Source organism: Ictidomys tridecemlineatus, chromosome 4 (assembly GCF_052094955.1).
Source record: "Ictidomys tridecemlineatus isolate mIctTri1 chromosome 4, mIctTri1.hap1, whole genome shotgun sequence".
NCBI lineage: Eukaryota > Metazoa > Chordata > Mammalia > Rodentia > Sciuridae > Ictidomys > Ictidomys tridecemlineatus.
The window spans coordinates 86,044,155-86,068,247 of NC_135480.1; the positions used below are offsets into that span (position 1 = coordinate 86,044,155).

General features: G+C 37.1%; 1 protein-coding gene and 1 pseudogene across 4 annotated transcripts in view; one reads left to right on the plus strand and one right to left on the minus strand.

Annotated features, from left to right (window-relative positions):
• Nucleotides 1-24,093, plus strand: part of Arhgap42 (Rho GTPase activating protein 42) — a 256,075-nt gene that overhangs the window by 118,280 nt on the left and 113,702 nt on the right. The gene's annotated exons all lie outside the window — the stretch shown is intronic.
• On the minus strand, nt 540-14,756 carry LOC110598528 (epimerase family protein SDR39U1-like; annotated as a pseudogene).

The window sequence follows — 24,093 nt, forward strand, 5'->3', positions numbered from 1 at the left end:
AAAGGAATGGTGCTCAGAAGGTAGAGAACCTCACCAGGAAGATGTTGTAGGGAATACCACTGGCACAGAAGCTGAAGGGTCAGGAGTGGTTAGCCACGGAAGAGGTACTACCCACACTGGAGAAGCTTACTAGGGAAGTGAATCTCTAAAGAGCCTGTGAAAATTCCCATTAAAGTTAGCTTTAAGCACCTCCATGGCTAGAGAACAAGATGCCATCTTTAAGTATCAAGCAAGAGGAATTTCCTTATCTCAGACCCTACAGTAATCTTGGAAATGATTAGTAACCGAAGAAGTAAATGAAAAAGGAGATGTGTGGAAAAGATAAGCCAAGTAGAATTTTAACCCTTTATAAAACATAGCTTCTTCCCTACACCAACCAGGGTGGAGATTTAGAATCTTTTCATTTCCTGAGTTCCCAGAAGAATCTGAGAGACTGCCTGCAGCCTCACCTTGAGAGCAGGTGAAGGGACTGTTCTCACTGAGCAGATGTAGAGGGACAATGGAATTAAAAATCTATGGCTCTTAAGATTCCAAGAGTCCTACCAGGCAGGGGTCTGCTGTCTCTGACTCTGTTCATCTTCTGCTTTTTCACTTGCCTAAAAGCGTGAGAGTAACACTTATCTCCCTATGTGTTATACCCTCTAGAAGGATCCCAAAGAATTTTTTTTTTAATTCTAATACTTTGCAAAGTTCATTGGAAGAACTTCTGTGGTTTTACTTAGACTTTCTTTATTCCAGGCTGTCAGAGCTGAACCAGAGGCAGATTTGTAAAATTTCTACCACACAGGCTGTGCTCAGAACCCCTGTTCTTTGATGACCAAGTCTTGTTTGGAGACTACCTCATTGTCTCTGGCTATACTTCTGTGGAAGAGTGTGCTCAGATGTGTGTCAAGCCATGGTTGTGGTCCTGACCTGAGCAATATATCAGGAACCTGCTATTGAAAGATTCTGCTTGTCTTTTTTTTTTTTTAAGATTTTTTTATAGGAATACTTTTTGTCTTTAGTAACATTTTCAGATACATTATTGAATTTTGATATCATTCATTCTGGATTGTGGACATATTCCTCACCAGCTTATAGGTAAGTAAAAAAAAAAAAAGACTCAATAGTTGTCACTTTTCTGGACGCACTAGAAAAGCTAGTCGAATTAAAATTACAGCAAGTACAAGTGACAGGAAACCCAGCTAACCATGGCTTGAATCAGGAATGGTTTTATTGGCCTCTTGCAAGGGGAAATCTGGAGTTAGGCAGCCTAAGAGAATGCCTGAAGGAACCTGGGCTCCTTTGCTCTCTCCTGCCTTCTGTGACCTGTGTTCTTGTGCTAATCATAATGTAGTGCTCACCTTCTGGCAGTTGTACTTCTTGGTGTCAGGTCGATGTTTCAGGGAGGAAGAAGGGTGGCTTGGGAAGAGAAAAAAACAAAACTCAGTCATTTTATTCCTCTAAAAAAAAAACTTAACAATGGATGTGGATAAGTAAATTCTGGCTCATCTTTATAGGGGGCGAGAGCTGCCTAGATGTTCCTGCAGAACATTCAGATTCAAGAAGCATACCTTCAAAGTGGAAAGGGTCAACTTATGATTAATTATTGACATATACTACTTTACAGTTTAATAGCACTTTCAGATATATTATTTAATTCTGATGACATTCACAGGGCCGGTCACAGTTACAAATGGGGGTAAAGTGTATGTTAACTGAACACAGTGGCAAGTCTACTGGTGTTCACCAGAGGCTATAAGGAGTCGTCTAAGCTTCAAGACCTTTACTTGTTCTGTGTGATAGTCAGTTCTTCCCTAAGGGATCCTGTTTTGCCATAGTTCAACCAGTGACTTCCAGCTTGTTCAATAATATAAAATACCTTTTTTAATATTGTGCATACTTTATTTTTTGATCTTTATGATTGTATGCTATTCTCCCTCCTTCTTGTCTGATTGTTGATCATTATAAATGTTTTTTTAATATCCAAATTACTAGGGATACCTTGATTGCAAATCAAATTAGCAAAATTAGCTATTTCCTTATTCTGAAGTTTATTTTCAACAACAACAACAACAACAACAACAAAAAAAAAACTTCAAATCAGATTTAGAAGATGTTTATAAGAAAAAATAGTTTGTGATGATAGGGCTGAATCCTTGAGTTCATTCTTTGGAAGCATGAGCTAGGGCAGAAATTCTGATCAAAGTGATGTACTTTTGATTCTCCAAACATATTTTTGTTTTTTCCATATCTGTGTTCTGTAAGATGATAGAACAGTATTAACAACATTAATAAATGAAAGTTCCACTGCAAATTTACTTTGATAAACTGTTAAATAACTTATTTTTATACTATATTATATCTTAATTTCAAATGATCAGGTGCCTTGCAAAAGAGAAATATATAGCATGTAACATTCCCCAAGTATGACCAATATTATACTAGATGCTCTTTGCCAAATAGTATCTGTGAAGCATCTATAAATTTGGCAAAAGGTGTTAAGTAGGGGCTGGGGTTGTGGCTCAGTGGGAGAGTGCTCACCTAGCATGTGTGAGGCCTGGGTTCGATCCTCAGCACCCCATATAAATAAATAAAATAAAGGTATCATGTTCAACTACAACTAAAAAATAAATATTAAAGAAGTTGTTAAGTAAAAAATACCAATTGATAGCAGCAATGCAGAATAGGATGCCATACCTTAAGATTAAAATTGGTACTCATGACTGTAATTTGAGTATTTTGTTTACCACTGGGATCTAAAGAGCACATTTTCTCCTTGTTCTTAGCGAGTTCTGCTCTGAACTGAATGTCTGTCAGTGAGTGTGGACTTGGGAGTGTGGACCTCACCTCCTGCTTGCTAGAAATGCAGGATCACAGGCTGACTCCAGGCCTTCTGAAGGAGATCTTGTGTTTAACCAGAATCTCAGGTGTTTCTTGTGCTCAGTCAAGTCTAAGAAGTCCTGATCTAGAGAGTGACATCTCAAATCATCTCTCATACCAACATTTTTGTAAGAGTGTTGTTTGGGTAGAATTTCAGCATTTGGTGAGCAGAGAATCATTCATGCCTCTACATAGTTCAGTTCCAACTGTCATGATAAGTGTCCTAGTGAACTCTCATCTGGCATTGTTAGGAAATTGAGTACAGGTGGACAATTTGTCAGCTGTGGATAGGTCAATATCCTGCTTAGAGAAACTGTAGTGGGTACCATGGGATAGTCTTTCAAAACCAAAGGGAAAACAGCAAAGGGAAACATTTTTCTTGGAACATAGTGTTTCCTCCCTTCTCAAAATACCATGAGTGATGTATGGGGCAAGGGAAATATGAGAGACGGGTATTTTTAAAAAATTTGACTGAACTTAATAAATTGTTTGCAGTTTATATTCATTGGAATTTTCTGTGCTTGGATTTTGGATTCATGTTTACTATGATGGAATCCTTTTCCCATTATGTTCTAATCATGTGAATTTGGCACATCATCAAAGTGCCTGAAGCCTAAATTTCCATGTGTGTGAACTGAGGCCAGTAACACCTACCTTGCACAGCTGTTGTGAGGATTAGACAGAGGAGCGTACCCTATGAGGTAGCTCAGTACACCAATGCCAGTGTTGTTTTAAACATCATCATGGGGTTATTAAATAAGGTCTCAGTTACACCATGTGTTTCTGAGTTTCTGAAAGGAACCAAAGTGTTCAAGTAGAATGCACAAAAGTAGTGAAATTTTAGTAACAGGATCATCCATATCATTAGGAGTTTATAGCCTTATACTAGAAAAGAATTAGTTCTAGAGTTGTTCTTTTGGTTTGTTTTTGTTTCAGATCAATAAAATATCAGATAAAATACTTTCACATAAATGACTGTTCCATAGGCACAGAGGGCGTTTGTATGGGGAAGCTGACATTCCTGTCATCTGAGCTGCTGCTTCTGCGGAAGATTTTGTTCTTACTATTTTTGCTGTTCTTGCAGGGAGTCGACTGTGGGGAAAGTCTTGTTTTTTGTCCTCTTGGTGCCAGGGCACGATGGCCTGTAGATGAGTTTCTACTTTTTCTGATCTAGTGGGAGAGGAGGGAAAGAGGCATTCCCAGCTTAAATGTGTCCACTATAAATGGCTTATATATACCAAGAGCTAATTTGGGTACCCAACTAATGCATTACTTCAGTGGGAAAATGCATTCTGTGCCTCTCATGCTGTAATCATATTTCAAGATAAAAGCGGACATAGGGGTGAAGTTTGAGAACAAAAATCCATTTGGAAAGTGAGGAATTTCTTTTATAGTTGATTGAATCGGCCATTTAGTACATGATTTGAATTTTGGTGGACCTGGGAGTTGATTTCTGTTTTTGCATTCATTGGGTGCATTTCTTCTGGTGAAGTACCCATGTGTCCTGGAGGATTGACCAGATGACTCTTTGTCCATCGTGTAATCTGTCCCTTCTTGCCAGAGATAACCTTGTAAGCCCCTGCTCAAACTACTGAACATATGCCATTCCTTCTTAAGCACATAACTTTAGATGATATAGTTGGGGAAATAGCAAGGATTTGGGTTTAGTGTGTGCAAAAGCATTATCTTTACTTTGACAAACTGGAACAAGGAGGGAAATGGTCTCCTGACTGCGCTCCTCCAGTGGCCATGGATGAAGCTGACATCCTAGGCAATACAGTGAGACTAAAAGAACCTAGATCTTTGAAATCTTTGCATTTCTGGATTAGCCAAACTGAGGCTTCCCCTACTTCTGTTTTTCCAATTACTTGAACTAATGTATTTCTCTTTTGTTGAAACTACTCTGAATTGGGTTTTCTGTTGCTTAACATTAAAAGCTTCCTAACTGACATGCAAATTTGAATAAACTGCCTCACACAATGTGTGGACAAAATCTTTTGGGGTCTTATTGTATATGAAGATCATGAGTTCTCTTTTGACTGGGAAATGTTTTTGGATGTTGCAGCTAATGTGCAGTTTGTAATTTCTTATACATTATTGATTATACTCTTATTGGTTAGTTCCCTCCCTATCCCAGTCACTGATATCTTGAAAAAGTTACCAGATGTGGTATCTTCTTAGGCTCCATAGAAACACAAGATGTGGATTGGAAGGAAGCTTTCTAAACTTAAAATAATGAATAAAAAGAAGAGGAAAAAGAAAAGGCTGAACTGTAATTTGTCCTGCTGGGTGATATGGATGGATTCTGCACAGGCAAGAATGGGCTCCTTTTTTTTCAGTGGGAAGGAAGCCAGGGAGGAAGTGTGCTGGATGGCATCACAGCTAACTAGAATGTGGGTTTTATCTTTTAAATACAGACTGCTAACAAAAATCTTAACTCCCATGTTTCAGCATATTGCCAAATCCCCAGCTATATGAATATATACTGTTTTTTGCTAAAGGTCATTTTGACTCTTAATGTTTTAATATTGCTATCAAATTCAACATTGAAAATAGTGTTACTATCAAGAAAAGGAGTTGAGATTTGTACATTTTGGTTAGAACAAATAGGACCATACTGTTGCTAAAACTTCTCAGATTTAATAGAGAATGCTACTTTATGCATTCTAAAAATTATAACTTTGCTATCCAATATTTTAAGGAGAAATGGATAAGGTAGTGTCCTAGTTTTCCAACACAGTTAATAAGTGATACCACTTATATCACAGTTAATGGATCTGCACTTTGGTTAAGGCTCAGTTGGGACTTGTCCCTGTGCTGCTGGTCATCAGCTGAGGTGGTTTGAAGTATATTTCAATTTTTTGAAGGCTCATTCAGATGCCTTTTGGCTGGCCTTGATTTCTTTGTGCATTTCTTTCTCTATGTATTCTTTCCATCATGGTCTTTCAAGGTAGCCAGATTTCGCACATGTAGAACAAGAATTTCCAAGGTTCATGGTACAGGTGAGAGAGCGAGAGAGCACACGTGCAAGAGTGCGAGCACACACACTTGAGCAAGAATGAGCGTATGTGTGTACCAAGGAGAAGCGACTGCTTTTATTAACTTAGCTTCAAATCTCAAGCAATGCAGTACTGCTGCTTTATTATATGGTAGAAGTAAGTGACTTAGGCTGGCCCATATGCAACAGGAAGGGAATTGGGCCACACCTTTTGATGGGAGGATTGTTAATGAATTTGCAGGCATGTTATAAAATTATCTTTAGAAGATTGACACTGTTTTTAAAAAGCATATTCTTAGGTTTTATCTAATTTCTAATACCACCTCCTAAGTGGCAGGTACTCTTAACACTTGTATGCCATAGTCTCACTGAAACCTCAAGCCATCATTTGCAGCTATGTACTATTTTTATTTAGATGATTGGTATTTCCATTTGGCAAATGACATAATCTTCACTTGAGTGATTAAATAATAAGCTCAGTTAGGTACACTATGGTGGAACTGCATTTGAACCCAGGCTTGTTTGTTCCAGAGTTAGCTCTCGAAGCCACTGTACTATACTCAGAGCATTCCTTTTAGGAGTGTGTTTGTTACCAGTGATTGAATCAGGGGTGCTTTATCACTGAACCATATACCCAGCTTTTTTTTAGTTTTTATTTTGAGACAGGATCTCACAAAGTTGAGCGAGAATTAGGGCTTAAGTTGCTGAGGCTGGCCTCAAACTTGAGATCCTTCTCTCTCAGCTTCCTGAGTAACTGGGATTACACGTGTGCCACTGCACCCGACCTTATGAGTTGTTTTTGATTAATAGATATTTTCCTTTATATAGATCAAAATATAGTTTGCCTATGTTCTTTTGATCCATATAGTATAATTTGAACTATAGAGGCCAAGTCCAGGACAAGTCTGGGAGTCTGGGCTAGGATCCAGCTTCGGTTTGTACAGGAGGCAGCTACATTATTGTTTCATACCTGGGAAAACATGAGTTGTCATGGAGCACTCAAATTAAGCAAAGTGATGTGAACTGTAGAATTGGAAAAACACAGTAGAGTTAAATCCTCAGAGCCAACGCAGTACCGGGCATCAGAAGTTCAAGCTTACAGCATGGAGAGACCCCATAAGTATGAGAAACAAAAACCATTAATAGCAGAAGAAAATTGACAAGGAATCCAGCAAATTGAAGCTGCATAAACCATAATAGAAGGCAGTAGATTTTATGACCAGGATAGGAACAGAGTGATGGAGGAAGATGAGCAGAGGAAGGAGGCAGTGACCCAGCCTATAGGGCCATCCTTCTGCTTTGAGAAGGGAGTCCTTTTATTGTGTGTGTCCTGAACCTAATATACTGAAATGATGGTTTTAGATTTTTGAGTGGGCCTTCCCATCCAGTAACGTTGATTTTAAACTTTCTAAAGATTCATTAACTCATATTGAGTTGACTTTATTTACTCAGTTACACAAACCAAACTCTTGAAGCAAAATGATATTTTATGTTAAATTGCACATTTTCATAAAGTTTGAAATTTGTCAACTGGTGTAAGGGCTAGTCTTTATACCCATATATTTTAACTCTTTTATTGGAAAGCCCCTGTACCCAAGGTGTTTGGGTATTAAAGTTAAGAAATCAACCTATGAGATCTTTCTTCTTCTGTTGTGTATTGTTATTCCGGTTTAATACCTCCCAAGAGACTGCCAGTATTGCATTTATTACTGCGCGTAAAAGAAATTTAAGTGATTTCTATTATTTTATATTCTGTATATATACACTACCTTTACTCACAGTTACATGTGGACACTGTAATCTTCTAATTTAAACCCAAAGGTTTCTGGTAATAACACCTTATTAAATAAGGTCTAAGATGACCTTGACTTTGTACCTCAGCATATTTGTACATGAGTTTTGTTGTGTTGATGGTGCTTGTTATTTTTAAGTGCTGCTTTGCATTGTAAATTTCCTGAAGATTTCTTCTTTTTTTTGTGGTTAGATTCATTTCATAACACAAAATTCTCAGACACACCAAAGATGTCTGGGAAACTCAAAGTAGCAGTGTCAATCAAAAACATAGTATGTTTACTGTTACATATATCTGAGGGACTTTGTTTAGGAAAGTGTACAAGTGTATAATATTCATCGTAATTGTGTGTTCATATTTTTTTTCATTCCAATTAAATATTTAGTCCTCATTTTGTTGTAAGTAATATAGTACATATTTATATATATTTTGTCATATTCCCAACTGATGTAATTGCGAATTGCTCTTTGCTGTAATTTTCTCTTCCTCCCTTATTTGAGCCAGTATTTGCCAGGAATAAGACTCATTTTGAATTTTGCCAGTGTGTTTGAATATTTCTCATTATGTGGTTAACCATGGAGTTCCAGGCTCACCCTGCTCCAGTAATTATCTAGTTAGTGTGACTATGAATGTCACTAAACAAGGAAATCTTTTTTGAGATTTTTGTGTTATTCATCAAAACCAAGATAAAAATAGTAGGTAACAGCATACTTACAGAGTTATAAGTCATCAGAGTTTTGAGATGATTCACAAGACAACAGTTAATCAAATGTAATATTTTTTAATGAAGTAACAAATAGGTTTAGTGATGTGCCCAAGATCCTGTAGCCAGTTGTTAATTACTAGAGTTTAACCTTCTAATTTTCTAATCTAGCTCTTTTGTCCAAAAATGTTCACAGATCGACTTTTGATTTTCTAAGTGAATGGATTTTTGCTAGCCTCTATAGTACAAAGCAGTAGACTAACTCTGATATTATTTCCTGAAGCACAGTTGGAATTTTGTAGTCTACAGACCTTATAAAGCCAGCCAAGAAAATTTTCTATTCTGAACATTTGGCCCCTATGCCAGATTCAGTGACATTCTTTAGGGCTGAAATTGACCATACAATATTTACATTGTGACATCTAAGTTAAAGGAGAAATGTGAAATATAGCTGGAAAACATCAAGTTTAGGACATAAATAATTTATGTTCTGCTGTTCCCTATACCTTTTATCATAATCTAAAACTACAGATAACTGCCATAAAATTATGATTCTGTAAAACTTTTGTATATTCAAGCTTGTTTAAAAATGGAACTAAATGAAAGATCTCAATTTCCATGCATTCAAAAAATCCCCATACATATAATGCCTGTAACTTAAACCTCACTACTCTTTTTATCCTATTTCTTGTATATAGAACACTTGAATGTCATTGCCTACTTTCTATTTCCTGTTGTCTAGAGATACATAAATAATGAATGAATGATTGATCCTAGAAAAATATTTTTGTTTTGTGGGAATATGGAAATAATTCTTACTTCATGAGAAGGAGAGTGTTCAAGATTTTAAGGTACTCATATTATTAGTAGTTACTGAAAAAGTTAGCCTTCAATTTTAAAATACGAATTTATAGAAGAGTTTGAGGAACAGTTCAACAAACTTTGATATACCTTTCACCAGGACTCATCAGTTTTTAACATTTTTTTTCCAGAATTTGCTGTAGATTTTTATTCTCTTGAGAATAAATTATAACCACCATGTCCTTTTTTAAAATCCTTAAATATTTAAGTATGCGTTACCTAAGACAGAGGAGTTCACTTACATAATGAATAGCTACAGTGCCATTATCTGTATTAAGTAATTTAAAACTAGTAAATATGTTACCAGAGTCTTGTTTCTTCAAATTTTGCTAATTGACACAATAGTGTCCTTGATGGAAATTTTTTCTCTTGTCCTTGGATGTGAAATTCAATTTTCATTTTTCACAACATTGATATTTTGAAGCATTTAGTCTATCTAGTTTGTAGAATATTTCATAATTTTTGTTTGTCTGATGTTTTCTTAAGAATAAGTTCAAGATGTGCATGTGGGGCAGGAATAAGGCTTTTTTTTATTACTATAGTTGTAAACTTTAATTGCTTGATTGAAGGGTGACTACCAGGTTTCTCCACTATGAAGCTTCCCCATTCCCTTGGGAATTAGTAAATCCATTATGAGAAAAGACAGTCAGCTAGAACATCCTGTTTCCCATCAGACATTTACCTACCAACCTGAATATCTCGTAATACTTCTAATAATCTAAAATACTTCTCATAATCTAAAAATCTGATATTTGTGATGTCCCTTCTGTTAATTTATGACCAGAAAGGCTGAAGAAATAGTGTTTAGTGGAAGAAACATCTAACAGTTTTGGCCTCTTTTTTGGTAATGGTGTGCTGGTCAACGCCAAGTGTTATATCAGTTCATGTCACATCAGATCAAAGGATGGAGCTTGATTCTCTGTTTCCAAAGTGTGCAGAGCCAGAGTTCTAGCACCCTCCATTCACCTGCACCGCCTCAGGCATGCATTCTGTCAGTTTATTTCACACCACATTTTCTCTCTTCCTACCTTTGTTCTATTTTTGTTTTCTTTAAAAAACTATTTTTTTTTTTAATTTTTAAAATCTGTTGTGTTGTAGCATCTTTATAAGATTCATATGGATCCTCTTAGAACACAATAGTACAAAAAGAAAACAAAAACAAAGGAAAACATTTCCATTTAGCCTATTTTAAAACATGTAATTCTTCATTGAGGATGAGCTGTTCAGTCATTAGTTATTGATAAGTACAAAAACATTCAGCCATGTGCCATGTAATGGTGTTTGGGTCAAGAGTGACCACATTTAAGATGAGCACATATAAGCTTAAGATGGAGGTCCCATAAGATTATAGCAGACCTGAGAAATCCCTGTGACCTAGTGACATCATGACTATCATATAGAGTTGCAATACAACACAGGACTCATGTTTTCGGTGATGCTGGTTCTATAAACTATTATAGCACATGTGATTATATATAGAACATAATACTTGATGATAATAAATGACTGTTTTGTTGGTTTATTTATTTGCTATACCTTTTTATTATTTTAAACTATACTCCTACTCATTAAAAAAAGGTGTGCAGCATTATACCGACAGCATCCTCATACATTTTTTGTTTACTACATCTCTTGATTGAATTAAGAGGCTGTGTCTAAATGACCTGTACCATCTAGATTAGTATAAATACACGCAACAATGACATTGCCTAACACTCCACTTCTCAGAAAGTATGACCGTTTTAAGTGACACATGGCTGTAGGAACTGGTTGGCAGCACTGCTCCATTCCTAGGAAATCTTCTTGCTTCATTTTATTTAGTCTTATGCTGACATTCCCTGCTTTGAAACTATTTGTTGGTTTTCCTACTGTCCCAAGGAAGTTATCACTCCCTTTAGGACAAAGTCCATCCATCCATATGTAACATAGTACTCTTCTGTACTGTATGCTCTGGTGTACTTATAGAGATTATGTATCAACTGCCAAACACAACTATACTATGGTAGCCTCATGTTCCTTAGTATGTAGCAAGGTGGTAAGCAGTTAGCAAGTGCTGAGCTCTTACTGAGTTAAATGGAAAGTGAAATGATAGTTCAACCATTCTTATGGTACTTGTTTTACTAAGATCTAGCACTGTGTACAAATTCTAAATCTATCTCACTGAGATTTTATGATCGTTCAGATAAATGAGTAATGCAAAAAAGGTTTTTGTTCATTTGTTTTTAGAGTGATAATTTATCTTTATTGTCAAAACCTCAGGACATTCTTAACACAGAGAACTGGGACAACAGTGCACTTAAATTCTTTTACAAGGAGTAAAAAAGTTACGGTCTTAACTTGATAAGATTATAACCTTTGGATTGTGGGGAGTTTTTTTCAGTTAAATGAGGCAGAAGAACAACGGAGAAGAAAGGCTGGGAAAGGAATCTTTAAGAACCAGTTGGTTTCTGTAGAGGACTACCAGAGCCTATTCACAGTCTCTGACCAGGAAGTCTCTGGTCCTCAGCCCCTGCCAAGTACCTCCTGACTTGGGCTACATACAACTTACTTGAAGGCAACTTCTAGCTTCGGGAAGGAATATTGATAGCCAGTGGCTATTGTTTACCATGGGACTGCCTTCTCCCTCCAGCAGCATGATGAAACCCTCTCCCACAAAGACAGCTTTTATCACCTGCTGGGGAAAGGGATGAAGGTTGGTCAGCACAGGGCAGTGTCCAAGGCCTGGGCAAACTCAGCATTGGCAGTGTGGGGGCTGGAGTCACTCCATTAAGGACCTCCTGCATGTGATTTGTATCAAAGGCATGAGGCAAGGTTCTTGCCAGGTCCCTCATGTAAATCTAGGGGAAGGACTGGTGGCCTGAGCTGGTAGGGCCTCCAGGCCTAGACAGAAGGTCAATAGCATGTGGCCAATGGCTCCACGTCCATGGCCTGGCAAAACCCCAGAATGTACTACCACCTGGTGTGTAGAATCTCCAGCAAGCCTGGCTGCAGCTTTCCCTTGGTTGCAACATTGAGAAGTCTGGGATATCATCACACTCTGCGACTCAGACTGGGCTGGTATTAAAGCTACCCCTATGACTAAGACTCATGCCTTGGGGGTATGGGGCTTTGGTGATGGCATTAGCCAGCATTGGTGTGGTCTCCAGGCAGCTGCTGAGAATTTCTTTGTGGAAGGGTTCATTCTACCTTCCAAGAGTGTTGAGGATGTTCTCTCTGACCAGGTTGACAGCATCGTAGCTGGGCAGCTTGGATCTACTGAGCTCATCTCACATGATCTAACTAGGTCTGGGCTGTCAGCAGACCAGTGTCACTTCATGACCCCTGGCTTTTAGCAGCTGGGTTAGGGATATTTCACTGAAACCCATCCAGACACCACATAGCAATCAGGTCCTAAGGTTCCTGCATGATTTAAAGTTCCAGAGTCATTTTTCTTAATTAAAAAAAAGATGACAACTTTCTTTGTATCCAATAAAGATGAATATAAGTGACTCTAAGCCTAGTGGTGTTGGAGTTACCATTTTCTAGTTATTTGGAATTAATGTACTATAATTTCTACTCAGCCAAACAGAAACACTGTTGACAGGATCTGCTATGAAGAAAATGGAAAGGAGTTAAAGTGAGACTCTTTGGATTAGGGTCCTGATAGAGAAGCAATACTACTGTCCATGGGTAGGGTTGAGAACTGTGAACCACCACCAGCGAACACTGGCTGGTAATAGACAGTAGGTTTGGTTATGTCAAAGAGATTTGTGATTCCTAAGATACAAAGTATTAATCAGGGGCTGGAACGACTTCCAGACTCTACCTAGAAGGAGGACGCGATGCTAAAATATTCTGTCAACTATTATGTGTGCAAAATGGCCCCAAAGCCTTAGATTTACTACTTATAATTTAAATAAAATTAAAATATGAACTAGTTTTAAAATTACAAATTACCTAATACTTACAAAGAAGTTAGCTTAATGCTAGAGAGGAGGAAATAGCCTTTGAAAGGATATATTGACTGTATATATAAAACATGCCCTCAATTATCTTTCAAAACAGCTAGACCTTTCCAACATTTGCTACAAAATGATGATGTATTCCTTACAAAGTAATGTCACACAGCAGTTCTCTCTTTGTTTTTGTCTCAGCTCACCCGAGGTCCTTGCCACACTCTTGTCAATAGTGGTTTTCTACTGCAGGGATTTTCAAAGAAGAAGCTTTGAAATTTTCAAGTTTGAAAATGTTCTTCAGTCCCTAGAACATTTCCTTCCATGAGTGGTTCAAGAGACTGGTCATGATTTCTCTTTTTTTAAGCACTAATAATAGAACGGCCTTGATATCCACTTGAATATAGTGTATAAATCTGAATTATCAAGTTTCATGAGGCTAATAATAAGAAGAATTTAGTAGTAATGATAATTTGCTTTCACTTCTTTGATTATTTAAGTAATTGTAGAATATGTCAAGAAGGGAAACTGACCTAGATCACCCTGTTACTCCCCACCCCCATGTGCTTTAAAGTATTAACCAAAGATGGAGAGGGAGGATTAATTTAAAGCAAGGTATCTGAGGCATTCATCTTGTAAGATTCTAATATTTTCTCTTGAAGCTCATCTCTGACAAGGTATAGAACTGCTTCTTGATAATATAGAGGAGTTACCAAAGAAGTTGTCCCCAAATATGTATTAAATTGTAGATAGCGAGAAGAGACATGAGTTTATTTCAGCTGCACTAGGCAAAAGGAACTGTGTTACTACAAGGCCTGCTTTCAAATATTTGTGCAATTTTAATCTTTTGGGGCTTTAATCCCTCTGCTTCCAGAAGGGACAATAGTAGCTATGATAAGCTCAGTGTTCTCCCTTAAATCGAGATTAATTTTTAGTTGAGTCTAACCTTGGAATTTAGGAAGTAGAATAATTTATAGATTTGCCATGAAATATAGTCTCTTGACAAATCAATATGTATCCATGTTTGTGTAAACAGTTATTATATAACATGATAAATGCAGGGCACCGCTGAGGTTAATTCAGACACAAAAAATCTCACTTTTCACCTCAGAAAGGAGTTGCTTTAACCTTGCTAGTTCTTGTCTGCATAGAGTCATAGATAAAAGCTACAAATGTCTGGGTATATTTGATGGGAAGTTCTTGGCAGCTAGTACCCAAGGGGTTTTTCCATAGTTCTTTTTGTTGTAGCTTTTTGCTTTGTGCAGGAATTGAGTTCAGTTTGGGGGCAGAACTTCCCTTCAACTCTCAGTGGATTTCCCTCTTCTTTGTAGTGACAGTGTCTTTAAAAGCCTCAAGAGGTAGGACCCTTTCATGAATAACAACAGCATGTGGGACAAAGTGTGGAGCCTATTTAAAATGCAGTTTGCATTTAGTTGTCATTATGATCACATTCTGCATTTCTGTGATAGCTGACATAGAATAAAGTCTAAATTTCATACCATAGTTTTCAGCCCTGGACATTGCCTTCATCTCGGACTCTTCCCTGTCACTGTCACGCATCCTTCTGTCATGCTGGCCCTCTTTCTGTTCCATCAGTGATGCAAGCATGCTAGCATGACTTAGAGCATTTGAATCTGCTCTGTGTGCATGAAACTCTGGAGAACCAGATCTTTGACTAGGGCTTGGAGATCGAGGTGTTCTTAATTCATGCCATAGTTCCAAGGTGCTAGCTTTTTAGTCTGCAGTCACTTCATTTGTGACTTGTTTTAAATTCTCACCTGAAAGCTTATGAAAAATATAGTCTATGTTGCTTCTAGTTGGATAATAACTTGTATTAAGCAAATATCTATTGATCTTGTACTTACTATCATCTCAGTGTGCAAATTGAGAGGGGAAGCATTATTACTATGTTGTCTTGATATGAATTTGATGTATAATGAAGTTGCAGTTAGTTCAGATAAGAACCTATTAAAGTTTTGCCGTGCAGGTAGGTAGAGCAAGCAACTATTTTTTTTTTTTTTATCAGCTTCGTGCTTTGTTGACCACCCATGACATTGAGCTTCTGCTCATGAGATTATCACACTTTTTCACATGCTCCAAAGGAAATTAGATTTCAGAGGACCAGAAGCATAGTGAACACTACAGTAAATCAGCATAAGTCATCAGATTGACTAGATGTTAGAAATCTGGCAGCAAGTCCTTCACGAAAGATGCCATAGAGAAATGAGATTTCATTGGTGAGCTAGAGTGTGGCAATGGTTAAATCCTTAGGTTTCTGGTCATAGTTCTTGGTGAGGGGTTACAAAGAAGATAAAGGGGATAGTAGTGTATTGTTTGAATAAGTACACCAAGAATACAGCTGTCAAATCGTGCGTAGGAGTAGCTGAAGAGGTGGAAGTTTCTAAAAGCAAGTTTCTTCCACTTTATAGTCTGACTTAGGCTAGGCTTTACTTTTTGCCTATGTATTCTAATTGTAACTAGGTGCATAATGTAGTACCTTAGTAACGGAGATAGCATGTTCCCTGGCTAGTGAACTGAAAGGCGACAAGAAGCTGTTTCTTTGATTACTCATTCTTCCAAAGTTGTTTACAAGCCTAATTGAATTTTTGGCACAGGGTAGCAAGGCATCCTCCAGTGATAAGACACAGACTATTGCTCATTCATCCGTAATAAATGTCTAGGGATAGGTTATTTGCCAAACAGTGTTTAGCATGCTTGCTCTCCCCACCCTACCTCTGCTGCTTATTCAAGATTCATTTCCAAAAGTTGATAAAACAGAGTAAGTTTCAGTAAATTAATGCCATCTCTTCACCTTTAAAAAGGAGCAATGAAAATTTAATGAGATCACTAACCTTTTATTTATATATGTAATGAAAACCTGTACTGAAAGAGTCAATGTGGGATATAAAAAGGGAAATGACATTTAGTGCCCATGAATTCAAAGTCCAATATTGTGCATGTTATCATTTAAATTTGATTTGTGGCATTTTCTGTTCTGTACCTTCCTGTTTTCAAAATCCTTCTATCACTTCTTCCCCTACCTCCAACCAATAGACTTGTATATATTGTATAGCAAATACCTCTATGCCTCAAATGCTACTATGGGCCTGGGAGATATAAAAAGAAAGCTTAATGTGTAGGCACGTCCACAAAAAGACTCACAATCCAGTAGGGAAGATAAATAGACACACTGCATTCTGCAGAATTTTGTAATCTTCTGGGATACTGGAATGATCAGTATCCTATGGGGATTTGAAGGTCCTTAAGACTTAAACTGGGAGAGTTATAGGAGGCTCACTCAGGAAGTAACACTTGGGTTGAGATTTGAGGATGAGTAAGAATTCTTTCAGGTAGTGAATAGAACAAGTGATCCAGGGAAGGAGAACCATGGGAAAGGTTGCAGTGTGAACTTGGGCTTAGAAGTCATGTTCTGTGTAGGCAGAAGGCTGCTCATGTGTAAGTGACAGCAGAATGGTTAATAGGAGACAAGGAGACATTCCTGCTATAAGGATCTTTGATGCCCCCGAGGGAAAGTCTGTTACATTGAAGATTGTGGAGAGATGATCAAAACTGAGAAGTAACATGGTCTTCATTTTTAGAGTTCATTCTGACATTCTGTGGGAATTTAAATATGGGTGATTTTTGAAACTGTGAGTAGAAAGTCTGTAAGGGGGACATTGTTGTAATCCTGGAGACTAATGATGGGGTGCTTGCTATGGCAGCCTGGAGATCCTGGATTGGATTTGGAAGATGAAGTATAGGCCATAGCCTAGGATGGGCAGTTAGTTGTCTGAATTTAGTACCATTTACTGAAACAAGAAAAATCAGTTGAATGGAGAAGGTTGAGATCCGTTTTGAGGGTGAGAGTTTGAGGTTCTTCTGGGAGTGGGACAAACACTTTACAGATAAGAAGCTTAGCAGAAATGTCTGGGTTGGAGACAGGATTTTAAGCCTTTGCTTCATCTGACATTTGATGCATGAAAATGCCTTAGTTGATCATGAGTAGTGCGTTGAGTTTGCTCTTATCTTGAAATTTAAGATAAGTGCAAGTTAGTTGAGTCTGTCTATACCCCTGTGACACCTAGGTCAAAGGGCCATTAAGATACACCTAGATGGGGCTGGGGATGTGGCTCAAGCGGTAGCGCGCTCGCCTGGTGTGCATGCGGCCCGGGTTCGATCCTCAGCACCACATACCAACAAAGATGTTGTGTCCACCAAGAACTAAGAAAAAATAAATAAATGTTAAAATTCTCTCTCTCTGTCCCCCTCTCTCTCTCACTCTCTCTTTAAAAAAAAAAAAAAAAAAAAAAAAAAAAAAGATACACCTAGATGTTCTCCTGATGACATAAAACAAAAGTTGGGTGGAGATTTCAAGGTGTGGATACTGATTTCATTAGCCTTGTGTCTGTATCTTAGCATGCATAGCTGAATTTCTGTTATGGATGTAATGTGCAGTCTAGTTTTATGTTTGCAAATCATCTGAAAAGATGCATTTTCCATTCAGTATTTCACTAATTAGTTAATTAATTTGTTAAATTAACTTAATTAGCTTGACTAGTTTTTACTTAAAATACATTAAACTTTTCATATGGTAGAATGTCTTGGGACTTTACTAGAAGCAAAAGTTTCCAAATAGGATGTGATTGTTGAAGTAGGAGTATCTGGGATGGTTTTGTTGTCAGGATTCTGTGTTTGGGGACCTGGGTAACACTGAGATAAGAAATGAGGTTTTACAACTAGCAGTTGTCTTCCTGATTGTGTAAACCGATTATCCAAGAAGCTGGATAAACATAGTGTCTTTCCCGCCTCCCCCCACTAAACATAGTGTCTCTTAGATTTTCAGTAGGATGAAAAATGAAAAAGAGAAATGAGAGATTTCATTTTTCCAAATCTTTCATAATTGTATGGGATGATGTGGGTGTCCATAGCACGGTGTGAGGGCTTTGGCTCATGTGGGGGCTAGCATCATTATGAGGGCAGGAGAGTATACATGTTCCAGTCCCTGTGGAAGGAAGGTATTTTAAAGCTTCATTTTGTGCAGGAGTCTTAAATATTTTGTGAACTGAAAGTGATTCACACCATGGCCTGAGGGCAGGACCAAAAGACGTTAAATGTTAATGATTTAGGAACTGATGGCGCTTCCTATGGGGACATACCTTTTCGCAGATTAAGAAAAGCATATATTTTTTTATGTTGTTTGACTTGTGTTGTCAAGAGAATGTCTCCAGTTTTGACATGCCACTCATATTCTCACATACATAAGACCTCATAGAAATGGCTGAGAGAAGTTTTTTACTTCATTGGGTAGGAAAAGATTCTGACAGCAGTATGGTGTGGAAAACTGGCTGATAGTTTATGACCAGATCTGGATTTTGAAAAGACCAGGGACGAGAGTTATAACATATGGAACTTATTTGGGAAGTAATTCTTAGCTATGACTAAGAGCCTGGGCTTATATGCCTGGGAAAGTTTAAAAGAAAATCTTTGCAAAATAAATCATATCTCTTGTTTGCAAAATTGTAGGACTTAGATAACTTTTGCTTATTCATGGACTTCTGTAATTCACTATTAAAGCTCTGAAGTTTTCTCTTTTAATTACCTTTTCCTGGTTTTATTTTTAACAACACAGTGATTCAATTTGATGGCTTATTCAATTAAGAACTTGTTTATTTTAAAAGATTATTTTCTCTTCTTACTGACCCCCAGAGATCTTTAAAATACTCACATCTGAGCAGACACTATAGAGTTAGTTTATAGCAAAGACATACTGTGTGTTTGTGTGTGTGTGTGTGTGTGTGTGTGTGTGTGTGTGTGTGTGTATGTGTATGTGTGTGTGTATCAGCTTCTGGTGCTATTCCAATTACAAAGATTCCTGTGTTTATTTATATCAAGATAGTATGTGACATAAACATCCCGTGTTAGTCCTCTTTCAGTGAAAGCGAACTGGGAAAAGGCTGTAAAAGTATGGTTAGTTTTTTGAAAGGATACCCTCTTCCTCTCAATTTCCCAGGCTTAATTGCCAGAATTATGTGAGGGAAATCATCCTACTTAAGTGAATAATTATTGAAATCTCTCTAGTCTTTCCTGTAGCAATGCAGGTTCTCACCTGAGCATTATACTACTAGCCAAGAAAAATCATCATTATTATGAGCATCTTGGCATTTTATCCTACACATAAATACAGCAGCAGCATGGTAGTAAAACTGGTTTGAGATGCAGTAAGCAGTGCACACACCATCTTTCAAAAAAGATTTGTAATAGGCAAAATATATCTATATTTCAAGTTTTAGAAAGTAAAAATTTTAAAAATAACATGCAATCTCTTCACTCAACTCTACAGCTATTTTTGTTTTTTTTACTTTTATTTTTCAACTTTCTTTTGAGAGCCATACTCACAGTTCATATGGCTTTATTGGAGAGTAAAACTTATTTTTGTAGCCTATTTTTTATTATCAGAAAATTAGTATAATGTGGGATAATAGAGTGGTTAGTAGATTAGGGTCTGATTAGGTATTAGTGACCTATTAGGTATTAGTGACCTTGGCCAAATTACTTAGTCTCCTTGGTCCTCAGTTTCCTCATCTACAAAATGGGCATGATAATACTATGTTCTACTACCTTCTTTCCTGGGGGTGGTGTGGGTAATCAGAAATTAAACTTCAGGGCTTTCGGCCACTGAGCCACATCCCCAGCCCTAGTTTATATTTTATTTAGAAACAGAGTCTCACTGAGTTGCTTAGTGTCTCCCTTTTGCTGAGGCATGTGCCATTGCACCTGACAATACTACCTTCTTCATAGGGTTGGTATGAAGACTGAGAACCCCTGTGCCCCATAGTAAGCACTCAATAACTATGGTTGTCTCTGTGCTCTAGAACTATTTCCCCACTTTGCTTACGGGAACAACCTGTTTTATCATTCCCTTTATGCTTTCAGATCTTATATTCTATAGCTCCCTACTCATCCTCTCATCCTATCCCTTTTCTGTTTTCCAGCTAAAATCTGTCAAGGCTGGGTCTTTCTTTCTTCTTCTCCTTCTCCTTCTCCTTCTTTGGTATTCAGTTCAATATAGCAGTGGAACCAACTTCCAGGGAGAAGCAATAGGCAGAATTTGGAAGATGTTCTCCCACAATTAAATTTTACTGGTCTTTCCAGTTTAGCCCACTGTGGTTCTTCCTATGATAATGGTCTGCCTTCTGTGAAGTTTGGGTTTAAAATACTGCCACCAAAGGAGGTACAAGCAGTTTCTGAAGAGGGAGAACTCAACTCAGGATGACTGAGGTTCTTCATAGATATTGCAGAAATGAATTTTAAGAGTGTATCAAAACGCAGGCATTTATTTAGTGAAGCAGAGACATTCCAGGGAAAAATGTAGGCTATTTTGAGACCGAGACACACTTTTGGGTTAAGGCAAAGAAAACACATTCAAGCAAAAACTCAGGCCGTCTTTAAAGTGAGAGATTCTTTTGGGGGTTCTCAGCCTCTTTCAAAGGGAACTTGATGAGGAGTGGGCAGGAAGGTATGTGAGAATGACATCAGTCTGCTGATCACAAGACAGTTTATGGTGGTCTGGCAATTTTCAGGATCCTTAGGTTGACATCTTGTCTTCTCCATTATCTGATCAATAGATAACATTGGGAAACTACCCTATATTATAGGTTTTGTAGATCCTTCTGCTCAATCTTTTCCAAAAATAGTGGGCTATTTTGTATTAGTGGGCTAATTGACAGTGCACAGGGCAATTTCCTTAAGTGGGTGAATTTCCAGTAACTCTAAGATTGTGAATAAAGATTGGTAGGTTTCCCAGAAATTTGAGAGAGACAGACCTGAGAGAGAGAGAGAGAGAGAGAGAGAGAGAGAGAGAGAGAGAGAGAGAGAGAGAGAGAGAACACTAGTTCAGGGGAAAAAAGAAGGCATATGGAACTTTACTATAAGACTTTCAAATTTAAGTCACAGTTTCCTTGTCCTTCCTTTTGTCTCTTATATCTCAGTACAATAGTGTATGTTCTGTGAATTTAAAGAAGTCATTGTAAGTTAACTATTTTTTTTTCTGGGATTGATCATTTCCTAAGGATAAAATCAATAAGCTTCCTATGAGATCGCTACCTGTATCACATAGCATTTATCATAATACATGCAATTGAAATGCTTTTCTCATTTTCAAAAATGCTTAGTTTCTTGTAGGCAGGTTGCCATCCTCAATAATATCATGAGTGATTAATTTATGACAGATTAAGGCAATCACAATAAACTTTTTCCATTCACTTAGCAATTGCATATTGAGTTTCTACCAATGTAAGACACTTTATTAATCAGCAACTATTTGAAAAATCAATAAAATTATCCCTACCTTTGCAGGACTGGAAGACCTGGTTGTACAAATTTATATGTATTAATAACTTCCAGCATGAACCGTGTTGCTTTCATTAGCATGTGATAATTTGTAGCTAACATTTTGTGATCATTCCTTCAGTTTCCAAGTTCAGCCTTAGAATCTTTTTCAACCCAGGAGCATAGGAAGCTGCTTCCATTCAGATTTGGGACGCTAGAACTATGTATTAGTACTTCAGGCTTGTTCAGTATTGCTCTGGTGGTTAGAAGTTTGAAAGCCTTGCTTTGTGTAAAAGTAAATTTAAGTGTACAGAAGTATTTTCTATGCTTAAAAATAATTTATTCTTTTGTGTATTAGGAATTGGAAACTTATAGGCAGATAACTACATATTAAAAAGAGATGTTTTAATAACTAGTTTTAAGAAATCTTGTTTAGTTAGTATTTTTTCACCATTATTTGCAATATTGGTGGTTTCCAAATAAACATATTTTTGACTCCAGGCTGTTAAAGAAAAAGCAGTGGCACTCAGGTTCACTGTGTCTGAGTGTGAGAGAAACCCGATTTGTAGGTTTGCTAATTGTCTTCATATAAAGGTGAGCCCAGCGGTTCTTTGAGCTTCTATGTATGTGCCTGCTTCAGCACATCACCAGCACCCAGCCTGTTTGCCTAATCTTTCTTAATTGCTCTCTGTATTAGGTCAATCTCTGCTTTCTGTGTATGCATCTCAATTCTGCATATTCCTTTCTCCTTTTTTCCTTTTTTACACCCATCCTCTCCATATTAATACAGTACTACAATAAGCAGTTTAAGAAATTGCATATATATTGGGATATAAATTTTCACATCCATCCTGTCCACATTAATGCAAAACCGCAATAAACAGTTTAAGAAATTGCATATGTATTGGGATATCTTCAGTTTTTCCTAAGATTTTAGCAATCTGCCATTACCTAAATATTGTACAGTTACGATTAAAATACATTTATATCCATCTACTAAAATGTAATTGTTATAACAATGACTCTGGGAATTTAGTGAATTTTCTTTTCTTTAATTAACTTGCAAAAACTACCAGAAGTTGGCTTAAGTTCATAAGTGAACAATTTAAAACAGATGAGTGATTTTCATTTCTCTGTCCAAAGATAGTCTTTGTGATGAATACCAAAAAGGGTAGATAATATCAGCAAGAAGAAATGACATTAAGGAGGGGCAATGAAGAGTGAGTTACATAAATCATTGATTTGCCAAATTCCTTTCTCTCATCCTCATCCTCAGAGCCCCTCCCTTCCCAGCCAAGGTAGGGGATAAAACAGATTTTTTTTTTCTTGAGGCTGCAATTAACTCATCTCAAAATGTATGGTATGTCTGATTTTTTGAGTTTGGGTGTGGGGAGGAGGTATGTTTTCTTGAGCACGAGGTGCAGTCTTCCAGGTCTCTGCGTTATGGGGCATATCTTTAGCTGCCTCTGTAGAATTAGCAAACTGGAATCTAATAGCAGTGCCTTCAAGTGGCTCACAAGTCCAGTAGATCCTGGAATGTCCAGTAGTAGTGGACTGGCTGAAGTTGCTTTACCTGTGTCCAAGAACATTTTTTACCTAAGTAAATAAATGCTTAGTGATTGTTTAGCCCACTAAAGATAAAGAACTATGGTAGCAGCCTTTCTTGCGTCTACCTTTGAGAACTTGGCCTCTGAATGATGAAAGTTAAACATATTCCTTGTATGACTTTTGAGTTAATACAGCCTTTAAAGAATATCTCTATATGTGCTTTTCTAAATGCAAACTTTTTTTGGTCAAAATCAAAAGAAGAGTATTAAACGTAGCTGAACACCAGAATTAATATCAGAATTCTAATTTGGAATTACACCTAAGAATCTATCCACTGTCCTGTCCCATATTCTGTGCAGTTCTTCTGCATAGAATTTTTCTCAAGAAAAACCTCTGGTAAGGGATGGGAGTCAGGGGGCTAACCTGGGGTTCACTCACTTTTAAGTAGCTTTCAAGATATTAATTCTAATTTGATCTAATAACATCTTTTTTGGAATTTCAGTTTGTCTAAATTAGAGTTATAACATGATTAGTCATAGTATATGAAATTTTGGGATCTTCTTCCCTCTACCCCTTTCTCTTCTTGATTCTGTGATAATGGTCAGTTATTCCTTGTTTAAATGATTTTCATTTCTCTACCTCATAAGTATAGATAGTTGTATTAAGAATTAGAAAACTAATTTGAATCCTATTCGAAAGCAGTCATAGTTGCTAGAAACAGAATTGCTTGCTTGCCATTTTGGCCTCAGTGACCACATTTTCTTCCTCTTCAGGAGCCTTTATATCCTGTTTGTGCTAGTGAGAATTTTACTCTTATACTAAAACTTGAGCAGCAACTTCATCAGTTATTTTTTAAAAAATGATAACTAGTTGTATCATTATTGGCCTGTTCAACAGATTGAATTTAATAGGAAGCAACTCGTGCTTTGTATTTATTAATAAGCTCTTAGGATCATTATATATAAATTAAAATTTTTATCCCTTATAAACAGGCTTTGATAGACATATTATTATCATCATACCAAAAAAGAAACTGAGACTTAATTTGAATAACTTGACCAAGACTTGG